Here is a 24,349-nt window from a genome sequence, read left to right as displayed (position 1 = left end):
GTCTACACCACCCCCAGGTCTCTGTTCCAAAGGCTGGCTGCTCACGTCTTTGATAACAACGTGATTTCTGCAGTCAGTTTACCTGACACAACAATTTCAAATGCAAGTCACGTGGAGGCACACGAAAAAGAGACAAGGCACCGGCAGTTGCCAATGTGAGTTGGAGAATCACTCATGATCAGAAGTCCCATGTGAATCGTCTGTGACACATTATATCACAAAGGCGCACAACTGGCTCTGACAAACCAGAGTGTACATGGATCATCAGGACACGAAGAAACTAAGTCACATTTTTCCACACAATGCGCTTGGAAAAAGTACCTTCTAGGAACTCTGCATGGGCAGAAAGGAATCCCAGAGGGGGTAGTATTCTCATGGAGACTTCGGGCAAATTATACTAAAGTCATCATTTCTCCCCTTTCTCACAGTTGACTGGCCAAAACTGGGCTGATAAAAATTTCCTACCTAATGTGTATGCATTCACTTTATATTCCAATTCTCCACAAAAAAAAAATAGGATTTATAAATGTTTAGTATGAATTTTCTGGAGACCTTACATACGGTTTTCTAGAATAGAGTTTTGAACATTGTTCCTTCTTTTTGTGTTTGCTTTTTGTTCAGCTTTGAGAAATAACTGACAAATAAAATTGTAATATATTTGAAGTGTACCGTGTGATGATTTGATACACGTGTACATTGTGGAAGGATTCCCGCCAAGTTGATGAACACACCCATCATCCTACCTATTGACCTTTTTATGGGGGGAAGGGTGCAAAGGGGAGAACACTTATGTTCTAGTCTGTTAGCAGATTCCAATCACGCAACACCATCATGTGAACTCCAGTCATCCGTGCATATTCGATCATGAGACCTTACTCGTCTTGTAACTGACAGTCTGAGCCCTTTTGCCAACTTCTCCCTATGTCTCTCCTCCCCAGCCAGGCAACCTCTATCCTAGTCTCTGTTTCTACAAGTTTGACTTTTTTAGATTTCTCATGATACCTCATGTTCTTCTTAAGATTGCTTTGGTATTCACGATCTTTTGTGGTTTCATAAGAACGCTAATTTTTTCTCATTTCTGCGAAAAACGCTTTTGGGATTGTGATAAAGATTGAATGCAATTTGTAGACTGGTTGGGCAGCATGGATATCGTACGATATTTATTCTTCCATTTATCCCAATCCATGAACATCTGTATCTGAAGCTAAAATGTACGGGTCAAGGAACCAAGGTGTGGTGGTTAGGAGTGACCTATCTCATTATCATTCTCAGGATCCAGCGCATAATCTATACTTCTCTCCCCTATTAAATCAGTCTATGTAAACAGGTTCTGTCTTGGAGGAAGGCTGGGTGGGGGACATTCTTCGTAGCAGAGACTTGAATTTCGACAAATAGAAAGCTATGACAACCAATGGTTATTTGAGTTTCTCCTGCCAGTAGACCGGCAGGTGGCCAAGAGATAAAATACTCTACTACCGGAAGCCACTAACCCTTCGGTCGGGAGGTGGGATTGTGACAAGCAAGGACAAAGGTGGGTGTATCCGGAGCTCAGGAGATTCACTGGGGTCCCTCCTGGGCCATCCAGCCTCTGCGAAGACCTTCAGTGGGCAACTGTAGGAATCACGGTCTGGGAGCACAGAACCCAGATGTCCGTACACACGAATATCTTGATCACTTTGCGGAGCGGGCAACCTAGATCGTCACGTGTGTTGATGCTGGTTGCGGTAAATCTGGAATCTGTGGTACAAAAGGGAAAACCTGAGTGCAATACGAGAACTCCGTGTTATTTCTTAACAGTGCATGTGATTTTACAATTATTATTTAAAAACAAAGAGTTTTTGTAGGTGTGTAGTACAATCCTGAGTGGCTGTGACCTTGCTAAAGCAAGGATGAGCCCTGAGGAGCAGAACGTGAGACCAAGGCGGGCATGGGGTGCCGAGAGGGGGCCGCAGAAGCCGCTGGTGCCCTGCTCGCTCTGCTCTAGCGCTGCCTTGTCTTGTACGGAACTCTGGCAGCTGAACACACTGTGCAAGCGGAGAAAGGACCAGGAGGGTCATCCTCTGAGCAACCCGAACGCAGGACGACCGGCAAACACATATCCAGCCTGGCTTTCCTGCCGCCTGGCACACCGTACACGTTTTACACGCTGGCCCAGAGATGCGAGCGGTGGTGCCCTGATCACCTGCAGCGGCAGTGCAGGAAGGGCCTCCCTCCTTTCCCTCTCCCGTGCTTTCCACACTCAAGGCCAAAGCTCCAGAGAACCGCCTCCCGAATTACATGTGCTCAGACCCTTATGGCAGGTGGTCTGCTTGAGCCAAAGACAATTTACGCTATGACTGTATCTGAGGGGACTTACTTTTGCCTCCAGCACTTTAAGGAATATCTGGAATAGGAGACAAACATGTTTGACCACACGGCATGTTGGGAAACAAAATTAAGAGCACAGCACTATCGCTTTATTCCTGTTTCCAAATAGGTGTGCGGGACTTGTAAGTATACTCGCCCCCTTATTAAGTCCCCCAGTTTTGCTGACACTCTTGGCAGCTCTGAAGGCTGGAAGTGGCCCAAGCCGTCTGGTGTGTCCCCCAGCCTTCATGCTCATCCCCTAATTCTTCCATGATCAAGAAGGTGATCTCTCTTGGCTCTTCTGAGGACCCACAGGTGCACAGGAATTACCTCCCCTGGGGCACATTCTGTCCTGGAAACATGATCCCAGGTCTCTCCATGTGTGACAAAGGGAATAGATCGGGATTTTATTTTTTTTAATGTTTATTTATTTTTGGGAGACAGAGACAGCGCGTGAGCAGGGGAGGGGCAGAGAGAGGGGGGCACAATCTGAAGTGGGCTCCAGGCTCTGAGCTGCCAGCACAGAGCCCGACACAGGGCTTGAACCCACAAAGTGTGAGATCATGACCTGAGCCGAAGTCGGATGCCCAAGCGACTGCACCACCTAGGTGCCCCTCCAGTCGGGATTATTTTTGTTAGGGTCATCATATTTCCTCCTCTTGCATCCTTTCTGTCCAGGCCAGAAAGCTCTTTATTGTGCAAAATCATTGCTTCCTGACATTCTTATCCCGTTCAGTTCTGCAACCTTAACTGTCTACATCCACCACTGTGAATTGATCTTATTTCTAATAGTATTTCATTGAAACCACAGAACGTTAGAGTTGGAGAGACCTTTGGTTCCCCCAGCATATAGATGAGGACAGTGCGGTTCTGACGGCCTAGTTCACGGATGAAGACGGTCGCTCACATAACCTCAGGGGATCACTAAGGAGGACAGTAAGTTCACGACAGAGCTAAGACCTGAACAAATCAGAGTTTGACTGTGTTCCAGGGACGAGACAGACAGAACGTGAAAACACTGACATGGCATGCATATGCAACATGCAGTCGATTTTTCACTCTTAACCAAGCCAGAGGACAGCTGTTAATTCATCAGCGCAATACTTCTAATTGCATTGGTTGTAAGACTCACATGATTGTGAAGATATTAAAATGTAAAAGTGGGCATGTTAGAATTCCGTGATGATTGACATTTACAGAATGTCATATCCAAGTGGCACAAGTATATTACCGAATCCTCACAACTTTTGTCGGTCTGCTCTATTACAAAATTAATTCCTCCTCTATACCAGTAACCCAACACTGAACTACTTGGAAATTATTTCTTCACTCTTTTAAAATTAAGAGTCCAGGGGTGCCTGGGTGGCTCAGTCGGTTAAGCGGCCGACTTCGGCTCAGGTCGCGATCTCGCGGTCTGCGAGTTCGAGCCCCACGTCGGGCTCTGGGCTGACAGCTCAGAGCCTGGAGCCTGTTTCAGATTCTGTGTCTCCCTCTCTCTCTGACCCTCCCCCGTTCATGCTCTGTCTCTCTCTGTCTCAAAAATAAATAAATGTTAAAATAAATAAATAAATAAATAATCTTAAAAAAAATAAAAATAAAATAAAATTAAGAGTCCAAAGAAGTCTTACCTGTCATGTCACTACAGAAAATAAATAAATAAATAAATAAATAAATAAATAAATGTCACTGGTTCACACATTTTATTTTGCATTAACATTATCTGGAGTATTTATTAAACAGAGATTCACGTGGGGTGCCTGGGGGGCTCAGTCGGTGAAGCAAACGACTCTTTGATTTTGGCTCAGGTCATGATCTCATGGTTCATGAGTTCGAGCTCTGTGTCGGGCTCTGTGCTGGCAGTGCGAGGCCTGCATGGGAATTTTTCTCTCTCTCCCTCTCTCTCTGCCCGTCCCCTGCTCATCCTCACTCTCTCTCTCAATAAATAAAATCAACATTTAGAAAAATCCCACAGACTAACGGCCTTCACTCAGTAATCGGGGGCGGGAACTCAGAATATTCTAAGAAGTTCCCTGCGGATGCTGCTGGTCTTCAGAGGATGCTTTAATTGGCATTTGCTTAACTGTCCTTTTTTACATTTTGTGTACATTAGTCTTTTGAGAGTTAAAAAGTCATCTTGCACGAGCGAGTTATCTAATTTGCATGTTCTACAGTTTACATAGAGTTCGAGGGCGTATCAGTCTGTGTGCTCTCTGGTCACAGACACTAATAGGTGCCGTGATACGGGCACCGGGGTTCACAGTGTGAGCGGTCGCCTGAGGAGAACGGGGTGCAAACTGGTAAAAAGGGCCACCAAACTTAAGCCTCCAAAGCGCAGAGCAGGGCCCCAGAGGGAGTCGCCTTGAAGCTGTAACAGCAGAAAAACGAACAAAGAACAAGGTGCCGCTGTGCTTCTGCCACGTTTCTGCAACTGGCGGCTCTTCTGTTCATGCCCCATGACTTCCTGAGCGGGTGCAATGTGCCCACCGTCTTGCACGTGCAACAGGCCCCTTTATCCCTTATTTCCCACCCACCACCCGCAAAGGGGATCACATAGTAGAAAGCACACTCTTCTCTGTAGTCACTGGCATTAGGGTGTGAAAGGGAAAACTGTCACCAGAGCTACAGGACCCAGAGAACAAAGGACTCCCTCGTCACAAGTACAGTAGCACATTCTTTAGGCCTTCTAGCCTCCTCCTTCCCCCTACACATACCTTCCAAGACCACTGCAAAGGACGCAGCGCTTCTGACATTAGATAATCTTGTTATTTAAGAAACGGTGAGGGTAGAACACCACAGAGAATAGGTTGGAATAATTTGGTCAGGTCTCCAAAGCTAACATGTAATGCGGCCTTTTCTATTTATCATAACATCCTAGGCAGCTGCCAAATGATCTCATATTTATTAAGTTACTCGTAACTAGCGTATGAATAAGAGACTCAAAGACAGATCCGAAAGCGTAACAGCTTTGGAGTTAGGAATAGGATAGGAAGAAAGAAAAGGACAGAAGGAGGGAGGAGAGGAGGGGTGGAGAAGGGAAGGAAAGAAGGAACCAAACACGCAGACTGAGTCCTAGTTGGGCCACATGTTCTAGGCAAGCTCTTGAGAAATTACTCGAATGTTCACAGCTCCATTCTCTGCTTTTTAAAAACACCTGGTTTTCGAGTTTGTTGTAAACCTTAAATAAGATCAATATGGATCCCATCTGGCGGCATTCTAACAAGATCAACTGTTTCGAGTTTGATGAGAGCTTACAAATATTAATATAGCAAGATACTTGGTGTATATTAAAATGTTACAGCTGCAGCCTAATTATTTGTTTGATGCCGGACCGCTCCAGGATCTTCATCACTTGTCCTGCCCTCTAATAGCAGTGTCTCTGGTATACGTCACAGATCATTTTAAAATTCCTTCTCAAACTGCTGCATCTTATCAAGTATATTTAGTCTATGTAAATTTTTTATTAGCAGTTATCTGGACTAATTTCTATCTTATTTTATACATTCCTTTACTACGTATTTATTTTTCTTTTCAGGCTTCTATTGGATAGGATGTTTTTTCCCAGAGACAAAAAACTTTATTACTCACAGCACACTGAGTAGCAAAAGCATCCCGCTCCTCGGGGCCCAGTCCCACGGGGCCAACGTGGAGGGCCCTAGTGTGAGCTACACATACAGTGGGTTTGTCACATCGGAGGAGCACAGGCCACGGGAGGCCATGGGGGTCATCTTTTACAGAAGACAGCGAACAAACCCACTTTCTCCTAGAGAGGCCACTTCCTTCCTCAAGGTGGCTGGCTGCACATACAACCCTGAGAAATCGCCCAGGCAGGGTGGTCGGACTGTGCATTCTTGCCATGCCCAGCAGTGATGCTCAGGCAAGGGCTGTTTGCCTGCCCCAATATCTGACCCTGCACATTCCTGGCGGAACTTGAATATTTCTTCACATGAGTATACAGCTCCATCTGTCATCCTGATCAATCTGACCAACAGAGAGTCGGGCTAAAGATATTTAATTTGTCCTGCACAGAGTATAATTATGGCTATTATCAATAGTACTTCCAGCAGCAAGATGAGGCCAACCCATGCACCGGCTTCAACCAGGCTGCCCAGTCACTTGTGAGTCCCAGGGGGACGAGTAGGTCTTATTCAGACATCCAGGATATAGTCCAAGGCAGCATTCAGGGATCAGAACAAGACTGTGGATATTTGGAGGGCAGGTTCTGACTGCTCACCCTGACTTCCTGCCAGCTGGGGGCAAGCTACTCCGGGCGCACGCGCACGACTGTTTGCCCCACGGCTTGGGCTTCAGCAAAAGCAGAAGTTGCTGAGCTTAGAGATGAAATTGACTGAAATGAATCGCAAGGCATCATCTAAGCCATCCCCTGCAAGTTGTAAGGTTTCAAGTCTCCAAAGTTCCAAAATAGGTGCAGGAGGCAGGTTCCACCAGGGCAATGTGTTGCCCTGGTGGGCCGACTGATTCCTGGTGCCTCCTACTCTGCCTGCTTCCCAGGGTCCTCTCCCTCAAGTGTCTGCATCAGCTACGTCTCACGGGGGAGCCAGGACGAAGCCAGAAGGACACCCCATGGGGGCTCAGAAGGATGGGGCCAAAAGGACACCCCACTGGGGCCGAAAGGACAGAGGCAGAAGGACACCCCGCAGGGGTGGAAGGACGGCACCGGAAGGATACCCCACGGGGGCCGGAAGGTCAGAGGCGGAAGGAAACCCCTGGTGGGCGGCAGGATGGAGGCGGAAGGACACCCCACCGGGGTCGGAAGGCTACCAGCAGAAGGACACGACCATACTTTCTCACACTTGGGTCTCTTGTATTTTGCCTGAATCCAACTTATGCAAATGATAGAATTCATTTCTGAATGAATGATGGATTCAGCATTTATACTTCAGCATTTATACTTCAGTTCTCTTTTCTCTATCGTTGCTGACATTAATGAGCAGAAGTGACATAACCAACGGTGCCACATGCGTGAAAACATGAGCTAAAGAACTATCTGAAAATAACAGAAGATAGTGGCATTTCACGTTTTAATAGGATAAGGAAATAAATGGCAACACCTATTACACATTTATAAAGTGTAACAACCTTCAATTATGTATAAATTATAAGCAAACAGAACAGCATATTGATCAAAAGAAATATTTGTGGCTACTATTCATGAACATTACATTTTAACACGGAAAGTAAACTATTTATAGAATTTTGTTTCCTTTTAGAAGCCTCTTCAAGTATATTCTGTGTTCTATTTTCCATGCTATGATTTCCGAAAATAAAGAAGAATCTCCTTTTGTACACAAATTTTCTTCATGGCAGTGTTACACAGGCCTCAAGTCCTAAAATAACCAATAATAATTTTTTTTCGGCAGTAAGCAATATTAAGGCAAACTTATTTTCTCTGGGAATTGAAGGGCCAGTTTGTGAGTTTTCTGGATGGTTCTTGCATTTGAATACCATTGAGTTCCTTCCACCTTTATGAGCCTAGTTTATTTTTCTAGTGACCCTGAAGTTGTTTGTGGTGAGTAAGTTAAGGAATTCCCTGAGCTTGCACCAATCGGTTAACAAGGCCCAGGACAAAAGCGCCCGAGAATAGATAAACAGGGCAAAAGTGCCTCAGCATGGTATAAAAGCAGAAAGCTGCTTCCACAGGACTAAAGCCTCCAGAATAGGTAAACAGATAAAACAGGGCATACCACCACAGCAAGGTGAAACTTCCAGGAGCTAATTAGTGAAAGAAAGGAGCCTTGTTGACCCTGCAGTAGCAGGCACCATCTGTCTTAGCCCCTAGACCAGTTAAGATGAACAGATACGCGCCTGGTGCCTGCTGTAAACAGCCATGTGCCCCGCGCCAGGATTTTGTTTTGGACTGACCCAAACCCCTAACACCGCATATCTTCGTAACCCCCTTTCCCTCACACAAGAGTTAATGTTCACGGTTTCACTGTCTCTTTGTGCATGTCCATCACGCTTGTAAGCCTTCTGATCCTAATAAAGACGGAGCAAGGACGCTTCCTCCCTTGTTTCCTCCTGGACATTAGCCTCCCTCACAGTTAATTCTGCACCCGATCTCTTGCTGGACAAGAGATTACTCCAGCCTCAAAGTCTGCAACAGTTGTTCACTGTTTTTTTTTTTTTCCTTCCATATTTTCTTAGGTTACATTCCTTCCATATTTTCTTATATTACGGCTTTTTCTGCCATATTCTTATAACCTTATTTATCAAAGAATTTGAGCCATATTCTCCTAGGCCAGAATCAAAGGATAGTTGAGGTGTATCATATAGTATTATTCTCCAAAGATGCTCCCTGCCAACAATGAGCCTTTCCTCCAGGAAAATGTCCAGAGATGGGTCTGTTTTACCCTCAGGGAAAAGTTCACAGACAACCTGTAACACTCTGTGAAAGGCTGGGGCAGGTGCATATTGATTTAAGAATCGGATTCTGTTTCCTTAGGTCCCAGTAACTTGTTCCAGTGCCCTCTTCACTATTTTCATAAGGGCTGCCTGTTGACCTAATCCAAAGTGCTCCAGGTAGCTGTGTCCTGAGTAGGTACACAGAAAACTTCTCATGCTCACTTATACTGTATCAAATTTTAAATTACTATCTTCTACACTATAAAACCATAGAGTTAGATAAAACAGAGCCTTTAAAAAACATTTACTTTAACATTCTCATTTTACAGATAAGATGACCGAGTCTCCAAAACACTAGTGTTGTTATTCACCAGGTTTGGAACATGAATCCATGCTTCTCGAAAGCAGAGTCACCACCCCCTGCACTAAGACATGTGCCTTCAGGGTGAAATACAGTCTTCAATCACAGCAAGGGAACTGATACGTCCTAGTCATCAATTTCAGTGGTGTAACCATATGTACGCCACATGCAAAAGTGAGAGGGAACAGCTGGCTGGAAAAGAAGGAAGCTCTTACTGCATGAACAGTAAGTGCTGCTGCCGATGATTTCCAGGACAGAACACAATGTAAACAGAGTGCAACAGACAGAGGTATAAGCCAGATGGGGGACTGAGATGTTCCAGGCCCTACTTCCCTCCCTTAAACATTAAAATACACACACACACACTCTACCAAGACTGAATCGTTAAGAGATAAATCTGAATAAATCTCTAACTAACAGGTTGATTGAATCAGTAATCAAAACCTCCCAACAAAGAAAAGCCCAGCCCAGTGTCTCCAATGAATTCTGCCAAACATTTAAAAAGGAATTAAGCGGGGCGCCTGGGTTGCGCAGTCGGTTAAGCGTCCGACTTTAGCCAGGTCACGATCTCGCGGTCCGTGAGTTCGAGCCCCACGTCAGGCTCTGGGCTGATGGCTCAGAGCCTGGAGCCTGCTTCGGATTCTGTGTCTCCCTCTCTCTCTGCCCCTCCCCCGTTCATGCTCTGTCTCTCTCTGTCCCAAAAATAAATAAAAAACGTTGAAAAAAAAAAATTAAAAAAATAAAAATAAAAAAATAAAAAGGAATTAAGCCAATCCTTTTCAAATTCTTCCAAAACATTGAAGAGGAGGAAACACTTCTGCTAGAGATTGTTTGTGTCCTCCTAGAATTCATATGTTGAAATCTTAACATCCAAAGTGATGATATTAAAAGTTGGGGTCTTTGAAAGGCGATTAGGTCATGATGATGGAGACCTCAGGAATGGGATTCTCGCCCTTATACAAGAGAACCCACAGAGCTCCCTCATCCTTCTATCATGTAAGGACCTAATGAGGTCAGGGGTATGAATGAGAAAGAGGGTCCTTGCCAGACACTGAATCTTCCGGCACCTTGATCTTGGATTCTTCAGTCTCAACAACTGTGAAAAATAAATTTCTGTTGCTTATAAGCCACCAGTTCATGGTATTTTTGTTACAGCAGCCTGAACTAAGACAACTTCCTAATTCATTCTATGCAGCTAGCATTACTCTGATATCAAAGTGAGACAAAGAAAAACAGTAACAACAAACCTACAGACAATTATTTCTCATGAACATCGATGCAAGAATCTTCAACAAAATACCATCAAACCAAAATTCAAATTATATATTAAGAGAACTATTCACAAAACCAAGTAGGATTTACTCCTGGAATGCAAAAATGGTTTAACATATGAAAATCAAACAATGACATAAACCACATTAACAGAATGGAATAAAAAAAATGATTATCTCAATTGATTAAAAAAAAAAAAAGCTCTTGACAAAATAAAACACTCCTTCATGATAAAAGCACTCAACAAACTAGAAGAAAACCCTCTAACAAAATAAAGGTAATATATGAAAAATGCATGGTAACCACCAAATTCAAAAGTAAAAATCTGAAAGTTTTTCCTCTAAGATCAGGAACAAGGCAAGGATCCCCTCTTTCTGCTTTTATTCAACATAGTAATGGAGGTCCTAGCCAGAGCAACTAGACAAGAAAAAGAAGTAAGAGGCATCCAAATAAAAGAGGAAGAAATAAAATTATTTTTGTTCACAGATAACACGATCTTACAGGCAGAAAACCCTAAATATTCCACACCAAAAAAAAAAAAAAAAGAATAAACAAATTCAGTAATGTTACCAAAAATATAATAAATCCTCACATGTATGGTAAAATATTGGACAATGGTACCATGACCATTCGATGGGAAAAGGGCCCTTTTCAACAAATGGTGTTGGAAAACCAGATACTTGTGTGCAGAAGGATGAAGTTAGACTCTTACTTATACCATATACAAACTGACTCAAAGTGGATCAAAGGCTCAAATCTAAGAACTAATTAAACTCTGAAACTTTTAGAAGAAAACACAGAGGGAAAGCTTCACTACATTTGATTTGGTACTGTTTTCTTGGATAGGACACCAAAATCAAGGCAACAACAAAAAATTAGGTAAGTTGGATTTTATCAAAATTAAAAACACTTAATATTAAAATATTTTTTAAAAAGGTGCATCAGGACACCTGGGTGGCTCAGTCAGTGAAGCATCTGACTTTTGATTTCAGCGCAGATCATGATCTCATGGTTCATGAGATCGAGCCCCTCATCAGGCTCTGTGCTGTCAGCACAGATTCTCTCTCTCGCTCCCTTTCTCTCTGCTCCTACCCTGCTCTCTCTCTTAAAATAAATATACATTAAAGAAAAAATATATTTGTGCATCAATGGCTGTAATAGAGCAAAAAGGTGACTCATGGAATGGGAGAACATATCTGCATATCATATATCCAATAAGAGATTAATATAGAAAATACAGAGCTCCTACAATTCAGCAGCAAAAAAATCAAATGACCTGATTAAAAAACAGTCACAGGACTGAACAGACATTTCACCTAAAAAATGACCAACTAGTTAGTATATGAAAAGATGCTCGACACTGGTCACTGGTAATTGATGGGGAAACGCACATCAAAACCATGAGATACTACTTCATACCCATTAGTGTGGCTATTATCAAAAACAACAAAAAAAGCTAGAAAGTAACAAGTTTTGGTGAAGATGTAGCATAACTGGAACCTCTGTGCATAGCTGGTGGAAACGTAAGATGGTGCACCCACTGTGGAAAACAGTATGGTAGTTTCTCCAAAAATTGAGCTTAGGATTACCTTATTATCCAGCAATTCCACTTCTGGAATTTCAGAAGAAGTGAACACAGGGACTCCTATGGATATTTGTACATACACATTCATAGCAACGTTGTTCAAAAGAGCCTAAACGTGAAGCAACCTAAGTGCCCACTGATGAATGAACAAACACACAAAATGTGATACATACATACAGGAGGAGAATGTTATTCAGACTGAATGAAGAAAAATTTGACATTGAAAATACCGTGCTAAAAGTAAGCCAGCCACAGAGGAACAAGTGTTGTGGGATTCTACTTATATTCAGTCTCATAATAACTCTAAATATATTAAGTCTCATAATAAGTCTCATAAATTCATAGACACAAAGTAGATGGTGGTTGTCAGGGGCTGGCATACTGTTACTGGGTAAGGAGTTTCGGTCTGGGAACATGAAAAAGTTCTGGAGGCAGACAGTGGTGACTGTTGTACAACAGTGTGACTGCACTAAATGCCACTTAATTGTACACTTGTAGTTAGAATGGCAAATTTTGTCATGTATGCTTTTCCACCATAAAAAAATTCCAACATCTGAGACGCCTAGGTGGGTCAGTCGGTCAAGCATCCAACTCTTGGTCTCAGCTCAGGACATGAAGTCACAGTTCACGAGTTCAAGCCCCGCGTCAGGCTCTGCACTGACAACGTGGAGCCTGCTTGGGATTCTCTCTCTGCCCCTCCTTGACTGTCTCTCTCTCAAAATAAACATTTTTTTAAAAATTGCAAGATCTATATATTTCAAAATGTTATGTTGTAGTACGAATAACCTCTCTCCTTCATTTGGAGATTTCCTGCAAGGCTGCATCTGCCCTAATTCGTGTGCAATTTTAAACATATCTTGACCCGTGCCTGGCTTGAACCGAGTCCGAGCCCCTGAGAAATAAGGTTCACAGGTTATAAGAAGAATAAGGAAAGAAACAACTCTCAGGTACCTGTAATGCGAGGGGCAGTGTATTCTGTAGTAAGAATACACAAATAAGGAAGAGAGAGTGTCAGCGATAATTTCCCTAAAACATGGGGAGTGCCAGGTGGAACCGGGCCCGGGGTGCAGAAGGTCACAGGAGCAATCTTGGGGCTCTGCTCTGAGATGCGCCAAAGATTGCTGAGGTAAGAACAGCTTTTCAAAAGGTTTGTCAAAGCGTCGCAAATATATTACATATTTTTAAGGTAACAATCATAAAGTTGTGATAGTTTCACTGTCTATAAAACAACTTCTAAATGCTGATAAATGTGTACTCCACTGAAGTGTTATGAAAACATCAGTGGAAACACCGGAGAGGAGAGAGTACCAATTAGGAACAGACACGATCAAAACATTTCATATTTAAAGTTTTCTTGCATTTCCACCGCTAACAGGTTGCCATGGCAACTCAGTCATCTGGAGATCCTCCGAGATCAGATTAAAACACCATACTGTTCAAAGTCAACATTTTCACTTTTACTAATTATACTTTTAACAAAAAGATGACAATTATTTGAGATTCATTAATTTTTTTAAAAGATACTGTTGCTCATAGGGAAAGTCTTGGAGACCACTGAGGTCAGGAAGAGTCTGTGACAAAGGGCCGCCCCCGGAACCCTCACCACCACCACCCCCCAACAGCTCTCAGCCCCCCACCCATGCGGGCTGCAGGGGGAGTCGGTGTGGGCTGGCTGAGGCCTGGGGAGCGCAGAGTGGGCAGAGACTTCATCACAAAGGAAATATCAAACAGAACAGGACCAGGACCGCAGGTGAGACACGTGACTTCCGGAAATCAGAGCAAGGAGGAAGGAGCTCTTAGCTTTCAGAAGTCTTCCCAGGAGCCCCCGAGTCCAGGCCCAGCACGTGGGCCTGGGGACGGTCGGAGGGAACTCGCGGGGCAGAGGGTCACAAGCCCCCCGGGAGGCTATACCTGTGTCACCGTGGGGGAGACGCAGCGACGGAGCAAGCCCGGGACCCGAGGCGCCTGTCACTGGTGTGTCACTCGGACGTGTCGCCGGGGCCCCAGGCGACAGGTGAGCACATCACACACCTGGTTGCAGGGCAGGGCCCGGCCGGGAGGGGTGGGGTGCAGCCATCCCTCCGCTTGGTTCCCCTGGGACGCAGGGACGTCAGAGGCCCCACGCGCTCCTGGCTGCTCCCAGGAGCAGGCATCTGCAGCCCTGAAGGGGCAGGGCTGAAGGTTCCGGGGGTGGGGGGGGGGGGGGGGGCGCACCTGCCTCCCCAGGTGAGGAGCCACAGCGGCGTCCGAGCCCAGCGTTCCAGTGCCGCCCGCAGGCTTGTCTCCCAAGAGGAAGATGCGTGGAGTGACAAGGGACAAGTGGCCGTTTCCGGGCACACGATCCTGTCACCGCAGACACCTGCCCGGGCGGGCACCAGGAGCGGATGCAGACGGCGGGGCCAGCAGGATCACGTGCCTGCCACCTGACACAGCTCTGTCCTCGCTCGGCGCAGGAGCACGGTGGGGGCCTGGGCAGGGCCACCGGCAGGCCTGGACTCCCGTCTCAGCCGGGCTGCACCCGTGGGGCCTCACTCAGCGCAGACGAGCTTCAGGTCCGGGGCCATCTCATCACGTTCTACTTCTGCCTACGACAAACTCCGGCAAGTCGGCTCTTCGGAGACGGAAACGTGCACTCCCCGATCAGGAGGTGTGCCCGTCCTGCACAACTCCGCAGGTGCGTGTGTTACACACTGCGCTCGCACAAGCCCGCCGTCACACCTCCTCCAGCACAAGTTCCACTGCCTCAGGACCACCCCCTCGGCCTCAGGCTGCGTCTCCTGCCACCACCGCGTCCTGTCATCCCACCAGGCCCCAGCCGTCCCTGGAGACCAGGCCCTCCCTTCCCTCCCGCCTCCCCAGTCCTGCTCAAAACGGGTCTGTCCATGGCTTCCGGGTCTCCAGCCCAGCAAGCCGGTAGCGCCGAGTGTGCCAAGATCGTCATGGGAATCATGCAGCGTTTCTCACGAAACAGCCCCTAAATCCACTGCGTCATAATCACGGGAGGGGGGTGGCAAATTTGCAAAATCTGAACAGGGGATTGGGAACTGGAATCTTCAGAGACAGCTGAAATCGACATTTAAAAAAAAACACGTCTGGGCCACTTGGGTGGCTCAGTTGCTTGGGCGTCTGACTTCGGCTCAGGTCGTATCTCACAGCTCATGAATTCGAGCCCCTCCACGGGCTCTGTGCCGACAGCTCGGAGCCTGGAGCCTGGAGCCTGGAGCCTGCCTCGGATTCTGTGTCTCCCTCCCTCTCCGCCCCTTGCCCGTTCCTGTTCTGTCTCTGTCTCTCAAAAATGAATAAATGTTAAAACAAAACAAAACAAACAACAACAACAAAAACCTCAACATGAGTTTACTGCACATCACACTTTAAGGTTAGCTATCTGTCTCCCCAGATAACACATCTGGGTCACTGCAGGGAGTCACTGTATGTGCCAGTGACCCGTGGAAAGAAACCGAGCTCGATGGCCCCGAATATCCTGGCTGCTGCTACAGTCGGTTTGTTTCTGTAGGTGAAACCACAGATCCTCAGTTATTTATACTATAATCGGTAACAACGCGATGTAACTAGTTAATGCCTAAAACCATTAAATGTCTATTACCTATGAACTAATAATCCTGATTTAAAACTGTACACCACAGGGGCACCTGGGTGGCTCAGTCGTTAAATGTCCGACTTCGGCTCAGGTCATGATCTCGCGGTTTGTGGGTTCGAGCCCCGTGTGGGGCTCTGTGCTGACAGCTAGCTCAGAGCCTGGAGCCTGTCTTCAGCTTCTGTGTCTCCCTTTCTCTCTCTGTCCCTCCCGTGCTTTCTCTCAAAAATAAATAAAACATAAAAAAAATTAAAATTTATGCTGACAAAACTGCTATTTTCACTAAGATAATCTAAAAGATGACAAAATCAGTATGAAAATAAATGGATAATAGTTTAAACATCTATTTGCTTTTGTCTCTTACCTTCCAACTACTTTTTTAAAAATCTTTTTTAATGTTTATTTTTGAGAGAGAGCCAGAAACAGACAGGGGGAGGGGCAGAGAGCAAATCTCCATGCAGAGCGTGGGGCCTGTGACCCGGGAATCATGACTCGAGCAGAAATCAAGCATCAGATGCCCAACCCCCGGGACACTCAGGTGCCCCAAGGATGGAGAGTGTTCATCCACATTCCTCCCAAGCATGTATACTTCTGTGGGGACAGAGATGCCTGGAGGAAGACAGATTTTTAATTTTTCTATAATTTTTTATTATATATAATTTCATATACTTAACCATCTAGGAAATATTAGATAGGCTTCACCTGACATTGAACAAAATGAGTGCACTCTGTTCTTAATACAAAATTTAAAATGAGCCAGGCTGTCCATTCAGCTTCCTTAGAGGTAAACTAGATTCACAGATAAAAAATAGCAGACCATGGATAGCAATCAGTCTTACAATGAAGTGAGGAAGGTTTCCCGTAGCTTCCGGGTGACTTCATGATTGAAATAAATGACTCCTTAAGAAATAACACAAGATAAAATTAAGCTATAAAGAAAGAACAATGCCTGCCTTCAGTTTAGAATTTATGTAAATGCACGTACACTTAAAAAATATGACACTCAAGATACTTCGCCAGGAAAAACAAAACACAACACTAAACAGCTTTATAACTTAAGTTTCCAAACTAAAATTAAATATTATAACCTGTCTGACCACAAAAACTGATTTTATGGATGAGTCACTTAAAGACATCTCCCTTAAATCGCGCTCTCGTTGACTGGGAACCAAGGTCTAGAGACAGGTGAACTACAAGGCAAAGGCCACACCTTCTCCCCCGTGGGCAGAGTGACCCCCGCAGCAGCTATACAGGCTGCCGAGGAGGGGCCCTGTCTCCAGCAGCACCTGCATGTCTGAGGACCACCCAAGACCGGGGGAGGGACAGGACAGGGAAAGAGGAAGACGACAGTGGCAAAGTGCCGTGAAGAAACGGGCCTCATGCCATCTGCTTCAGGACGTCAGCAGCAGGATGGCCCTGGGCCCCTGGAGGATACCACACCAGGCCCAGAGGGACCCCCAGAGCCCCAGGCGCCTAGCCCACAACTGCCCGGGCTCTGCCACCAGCTCCCTGTGCGCACGCGTCTGCCAGAGGAGTCAAAGGAGAAACCACGCTCCAGCTACAGAGCCACCTTCCAAAAGAAACAAGGTTCCTAATGGCCAAACCGTTGAACTGTAAGATCCACAGTCAACAGAAAACCCTACTTAAGGACGGCGACTGATACTTCAGAGGCTGAAGCACAAGTGCATGTCTCCCAACACTATGAACGATCCCAGACACGTGGTGTCACAGACAGTAATCCTCCAGCAACACAACTCAATGGTATGGAAAACTGCAATCCGATAACAAATTCAGAACAGCAGTCATGAAGAAATTCAACAAGCTCCAAGAAAACTCAGAACAGTAATTCAGTGAACTCAGGAACAAAATTAATGAACAGAGCACTTCTTTACAAAAGAGAGTAACATTATAAGGCAGAACCAAGCAAATTCTGGAACTGAAGAATTCAATAAAGGAGGGGAGGAAGGAAGCATCGCTCCAGACAGAAGAAAGAACAAGTCACCTCGAGGACACAGAGAGAGTGCAGCTCAATGAGGAGGCGAACGAAGATTGTAAAGTAGGGCAGAAACCCTACAAGAGCCATCAGTTTCCATCAGAAAGGTCAAAAGGGCAAATAGAAGAGTGACTGGTATACCAGAAGGACAAGAGGAGAAGGGGACAGTCTACTTAATAGCTGGGAACTTCCCAAACCTGGGAAGAAATTGGCACAGGCTCACAAAACTACTAGAACACCCTATTATCTCAATGTGAAAAGACCTCCAAGACACATTACAATGAAACTGTCGAAAATCAACGATAAAGAATCTTTCTTTAAAATTTTTTTAATGTTTATTTATATTTGAGAGAGAGAGAGAGAGAGAGAGAGAGAGAGCACGAGCACAAGGCAGGGAGGGACAGAGAAAGAGGGAGACACAGAATCCAAAACAGGCTCCAGGCTCCGAACTGTCAGCACAGAGCCCGACGCAGGGGCTCAAACCCACAAACCCTGCGATCATGACCTGAGTCGAAGTTAGATGCTTAACAAACTGAGCTATCCAGGCACCCCTCAATGATAAAGAATCTTTTTTTTTTTTTTCTTTTTAAATTTTTTTTTTTCAACGTTTTTTATTTACTTTTGGGACAGAGAGAGACAGAGCATGAACGGGGGAGGGGCAGAGAGAGAGGGAGACACAGAATCGGAAACAGGCTCCAGGCTCCGAGCCATCAGCCCAGAGCCTGACGCGGGGCTCGAACTCACGGACCGCGACATCGTGACCTGGCTGAAGTCGGACGCTTAACCGACTGCGCCACCCAGGCGCCCCAATGATAAAGAATCTTAAAGGCAGCCAGGGAACGTAACCCTTAAAAAGAACCCTGTTAGGCTCTCAGCAGAAGCCCTACGGGCCAGGAGAGAGTGGAATGGCACATTCAAAGTGCTGACAGAGAAAACTGGCCAGCCAACTATACTTTACGTGGCAAAACCACCCTTCAGATACGAAGGAGAAATAAAGGCATCCCCAGATAAATAAAAGCTGAGGAAGGTTGCCAACCACAAGAGTTGACTTGCAAGAAATGCTAACAGGAGTTCTTCAAGCTGAAATGCAAAGGTGCTAATCGGTGACACGAAAGCAGGACAGTGCACTGCACTTGGGTAGGTGAGAAGTAAACAGCCAGAATTAGAAAACTAACTCTGTATTGGAAAAGCACCGTGGCCACTTAACTACAGTGAAAACACTCTATAATGTAATAAATTCACAGCATAAAATAGGTAAACTGTGACATTAAAAACATAAAAGAGGAGGAGTAATAGGGTGGAGCCTTTCCAGGGGAATGATGATAAGCTGCTTTCAGCATCAAAGAACTTTTATCTGAGATGTTTTACATAAACCTCATGGTAACCACAAAGCAACAATCTAGATTCACAAACCATTAGAAAAAGAGGGCACTGAACACATTACCGTGGAAAACAACCAGAAGGAAAACAGTAAGATGGCGTTTCCAAGTCCTTACACATCAATAATCGCTCCAATGTAAGGAGACCGAATTATCCAGTCAAAAGACACAGAGTGACTCAACGGATAAAAATAATAAGACCCAACTCTAAGCCGCCAAAAGAGACTCGTTTCAGCTCTCCACACAAATGGCTCAAAGTGAAGAGATGGAAGAAGATACTCCGTGCAAGTGGAAATCAAAAATACGGCGAGGGCAGCCATACTTACATCAGACAAGACAGACTTCAAGCCAAAAACAGTGACAAGAGACAAAGAAGGCTGCTATATGACGATAAGACGGTCAATACATCAAGAAGATAAAATGATCATAAACATATAGGTACCCACCACTGGGACACCTAAGTACGGTAAGCAAATACGAACAGATATGAAGGGAGAAATAGACGATAATACAAAAATAGTAGTGAACGTCACTACTCTGCTGTCAGTTATGGATAGATGATCCAGACAGAAAATCAACAAAATAAACACTGGAAATGAACCACACTTTATACCAAATGACTTAACCCACACAGATACAACATTCCATCCAATAGCATCAGAATACACATTCTTCTCAAATGCACGTGGACCAGATTGTGACAGGACACAAAACAAATCTTAGCAAATTTAAGGAGACTGAAACCATACCAAGGTTTTTTTTTTTTTTCTTCCTCACCACAATGGTATGAAGTAGGAATCAACAAGAGAAAAGGTAGAAATTCTACAAATATGTGGAAACTGAACGACACACTTCTGAACAACCAGTGGGTCAAAGGAAACATCAAAAGGGAAATAAAAAATTATCTTGAAACAAAGGAAAATGGAAATATATCAAATCTTATGGGATGCTACAAAAGCAGCTCTGAGAGGAAAGTTTAGTGTTATGTGCATCTGTTAATTAGATCTCAAATAAAAACCTAATTTTACACCTCAAGGAACTAGAAAAAGAACAAATTACGTCCACAGTTAGCAGAAAGGAGATAATAATGATCACAGTAGAAATCAGTGAAATAGAGACCAGAAAAACAATGGAAAGGATCAATGAAATTAAAAGCTGGTTTTTCAAAAAGGTAAATAAAATTGACAAACCTTTTGCTAGACTAATTAAAAAAGGGAGAAGACTCCAATAAAATTAGAAATCAACTGACACTACAGAAATACACAGGATCTTAAGAGACTACTATAAACAATTACATGCCAACAAATATAACCTACAAGAAATGGATGAATTTCTAGTAACACAGCGTATGCAAAGACTGAATAAGGAAGAAACAGAAAATCTGAACAGACCAATAACTAGTAGTAAAGTAATTGAATCAGTAATCAAAAACCTAACACAGAAAACTCCAGAACCAGGTGATTTCACTGGTGAATTCTACCAAAATTAAAGAAGAATTAACACCAAGTCTTCTCACACTGTTCCAAAAAAATTAAAGACCAGGGAACACCTCCAAATTGATTCTATGAAGCCAAAATTACCATGTAACCAAAGTCAGAAGAGAACACTACAAGAAAGGAAAATTAAAGACTAACATCCATGATGAATATAGATGCAAACATTGTCAATAAAATATTGACAAACTAAATTCAAGAACACATTAAATAACATAAAAATGATTATATACCATGACCAAGTGGGATTTATCTCTGGATGCAAGGATGGTTCAAACACATACAAATCAATAAATGTAATACAGCACATTAACAGAATGAAAGATTTAAATAATCACAGAATAACCACAATAGATGATGAAAGGGCATTTGACAAAATGCACCATCCTTTCATGATAAAACTCTTAACAGATTGGGTACCAAAGAAACATGACATATAAAAGGCCACGTATAACAAACCCATAGCTAACATTACACTCAATAGAGAAAAATTGAAAGTTTTTCCTCTGAGATCAAGAAAAAGACAAGGATGCCCACTCTCACGCCTCTTAATCAATACAGTAATGAAGTCCTAGCTAGAGCATTTAGTCAAGACAAATAAAAGGCATCCAAATTGGGAAAGAAAAAGTAAAACTGTCATTATCTGTGAATGATTTCATTTTGTATATACAAAATCCCAAAGACTCTACCAAAAAACTGTTGGAACTTCAGTAAAGTTGCAGGATATAAAATCAACATACAACAATCAGTTGCAACTCTATATACTGATGATGTAACATCCACAAAAGAAATAAAGAAAACTATCCTATTCACAATAGCTTCAAAAACAATAAAATACCTAGGAATAAATTTGATCAAGGAAGTGAAAATCTGTACATTCAAAAATACAAGACCTTGCTGGAAGAAGTTGAAGAATACACAAACAAATGGAAAGACATCTTGTACGTGGATTGAAAGGATAGTTGAAATGCCCGTACTACCCAAAGCCATCTATAGATTCAACACAATCCCCATCAGAATTCCAATGGCTTCAAGTAAACTAAAAAGAAAAAAGAAAAAAATCCTAAAATTTGTATGGAACCGCAAAAGGCCCTGAATAGCTAAAGCGATACTGGAGAAAGAACAAAGCTGGAGGCACCTCACACGTCCTGACTATACTACAAACCACAGTAATGATACAATATGCCACTGGCATAAAAAATAGACACGTAGACCTAGAGAACAGAATACAGAGCTCAGAATTAAACTTCCACACGAAGAGGTAACAAGTGTGGTGAGGATGTGGAGAAAAGGGAACCTTTCCGCTGATGGTGGGAATGTACATTGGTTCAACTCCATCTCTGTGTGTACACCCAAAGGAAATGAAAACGGGGTGTCCAAGAGAGATCTGCACTCCCCCGTTCACTGCAGCATTCGTCACAATAGCCAAGATGTGGACATAACCTAAATGTTCATTGTTGGATGAATGCATAAAGAAGCAGATACGTTACACGTTATATAAAATAGTCTCCATATATATCGTACATATCCAGGTACCTACACATATCATTATCTATCATCCAGTGATGTTAAAGAACATCTGCCATCTGAGACGTGGATGGACCTTGAGCAGTTAAGCTAAGTGAGGTATGTCAGGCAAAGGCAGGTAATGTATGGGATCACTCATGTGGAATCTAAAAATGCCGAACTCATGAAAACAGATCAGAATGATGACTACAAAGGACAGGGGCGGGGAAAACAGGATGGACACTGTTTGAAGGGACAGACTTGTAACGGGTAGTAAAGAAGCCCTAGAAATCTAATGCACAGAACAAAGGAACCCAGACCACACTGTTATATAATCACCAAGCTTGCTAAGGGCCTAGAACTTAAGTATTCTAACCACTGAAAGGAATGATTATTAATGTGACAGAGGTACTAATTATGGTAGCTTCACACAACAATGGCAATCATACTACAGTATATAAACACATCAAATGAACGTGTTGTACACCTTAAATGTATACAACGTTACGTCAAATATATTTTTATTAAAAAACGGAAGAGTAACTGACACATAGGTACTCTGAAATGTTCGTTAAGTGCGTGATCAATAAATACTAACAGAACACAACTACCAGGGAGTTAGTACAATTCTGAATCTGCATGTAATTAACAACTTAGTCTCAAAACATAAAGGAATGAATGAATATGACTGCGTATGTGTGTGTGTGCGTGCACACACACACACACACAATTTCAGAAAAAGAACAAACAAGGCAAGAAATTTGCCAGAAATTGTAAACCTTGTAAAGAAAATCTCACCACCACTGGCCAGGCCATCCCCTGTTCGAGCTGGACAATGGCAAGGCTAAATTGCAGGCACTGTGACTCACACCAGTAACACTGTTGTATAATGTCGAAAACAAGCAAACCCAATTCCATTATTTAGCTATAAAACAAATTGTTTTCCTTGAGGCACATGGAACTCCATAGTTTCAGTGTTTCGCCTACATAAAAGATATACCACATGCAATAATGACTACTAGAATTACCTGAATATCTACTAGCCCTTTCTTTCTGTTGTTATAAACGTAACATTGGTTTTCACTGCCTACTTCTTTAGACCACTGCCACCACCACCCTGACAGAGTTAATTAGTTCACTGGATCCTGAAAACTAAAAATCCCTGGGATGGGATAGAGATAGATGGAAGGGGGAAAATGGAAAATCTCTTCTTACGGTAGCAACCACACTTCTGTTTTAATCAAACAATATTTGTCTTATTCTTTCTCAAAAGAGTAAGAACAGCCTGTCGCCGGCACCAACAGTGACAAGACTCCTAACATAAAGCTCCTCTCATCTTTACATTCCGGAAGTCTCCGAATATTGTTCAATGTAATCATTAACACCAAAGTTATGGTAGTCACAGGGTAGTGTTTAAAAACCACAGTCATTTTGATAATTGATGGGAAATAGTTCACCATTCTTTATCACAAACATTTTAAATTATGGCTGAGGATTTTTCCCGTTTTCAACTGTAAGTCCCTAAAACCTTGATAAGTAGCCTACACCCGAGGCACAGTGAGTGATGTTGCGTTGTGATACTTTCCAAAATTCTCACGGAGTCATGAGCCTCCAGTAACACACCAGACAACAGTGACTGTGGGACAGGCCATCCATCAGTCTAGTTGTTCCGCACTTGTCCTGACGGTAACTGTCACCAGCCGAGAGCACTACGTCATTGAGCTGCTCTAGTGACGGTCTTCGTGGGTAGAACATGAGAGCTCGTAATCGTGATCACTACTGCACTTAGTGTGAAGCACCAGCATTCTAGAACAGAGGTCCATTCTGGAGCCTGAATGGATTTCAGCCCTCTGCTTGCTGCCACTGTGGCACGTGCAGGAGCAGGCAGTGGATGCTCAGGGAGACTGTTCACCTCCACACAGTGAAGGCAGCGGTACCGCTTGCTACAAGGGCATGTGCCAGGATTCACAAAGCCCTCCCCGGGGGCGGGTCTTCCCTGAGAGTTTCTATTTCAATGGGTTAAAAGGGGCTTGGAGATTTTTTGCCAAAGGAGGAAAAAACCTTGTTCAGCAGGTTTCCTTGGCTCCTGGGTAAAGGCTTGGCCTCCCCCAGCCATCAAGGTAAAGGCCTCCCTGACAGTGTGATCCAGGCTCTGCCCGGCCTCTTGTGCTCCTGAGGTCACTGGGGTCACTTTCTGTGCTTTACTGAGGACGTGGCCATCCCGGTGCTGCTGAACATGCCAGCCCTCACTCCATGAGAACAGTCAGTACTGCTTGTTAGAGTTAGTTTTTCCTTCCTGTCTCTGAATGTAAACTCAGATTGTCTTTATCATCTTCCTTTTTTTTCTTTTAATTCTCAAAACTTATGTTGAGCACACAGCTGACATTCAATAAATGATGAAATCTGCCTCTGGATAATTGCATTTGTTTGAAATTGAGTTCAACAGGCAGCTCTTTGAG

The 24,349-nt window shown here is 43.9% G+C and overlaps 1 protein-coding gene across 1 annotated transcript in view; it reads right to left on the bottom strand.

The window, feature by feature from the left end:
- Nucleotides 1-1,145: 1,145 nt before the first annotated feature.
- ZWINT (ZW10 interacting kinetochore protein) overlaps nt 1,146-24,349 on the bottom strand; it is a 33,080-nt gene continuing 9,876 nt past the window's right edge. The window contains exon 9 of the mRNA XM_042960811.1: nt 1,146-1,737. The gene's annotated coding sequence lies outside the window, so the exon portion shown is untranslated. The remainder of the gene's footprint in view (nt 1,738-24,349) is intronic.

The sequence above is a fragment of the Panthera tigris genome, chromosome D2, assembly GCF_018350195.1.
Source record: "Panthera tigris isolate Pti1 chromosome D2, P.tigris_Pti1_mat1.1, whole genome shotgun sequence".
Taxonomy (NCBI): Eukaryota; Metazoa; Chordata; class Mammalia; order Carnivora; family Felidae; genus Panthera; species Panthera tigris.
This window is presented reverse-complemented; position numbering and strand designations above follow the sequence as displayed.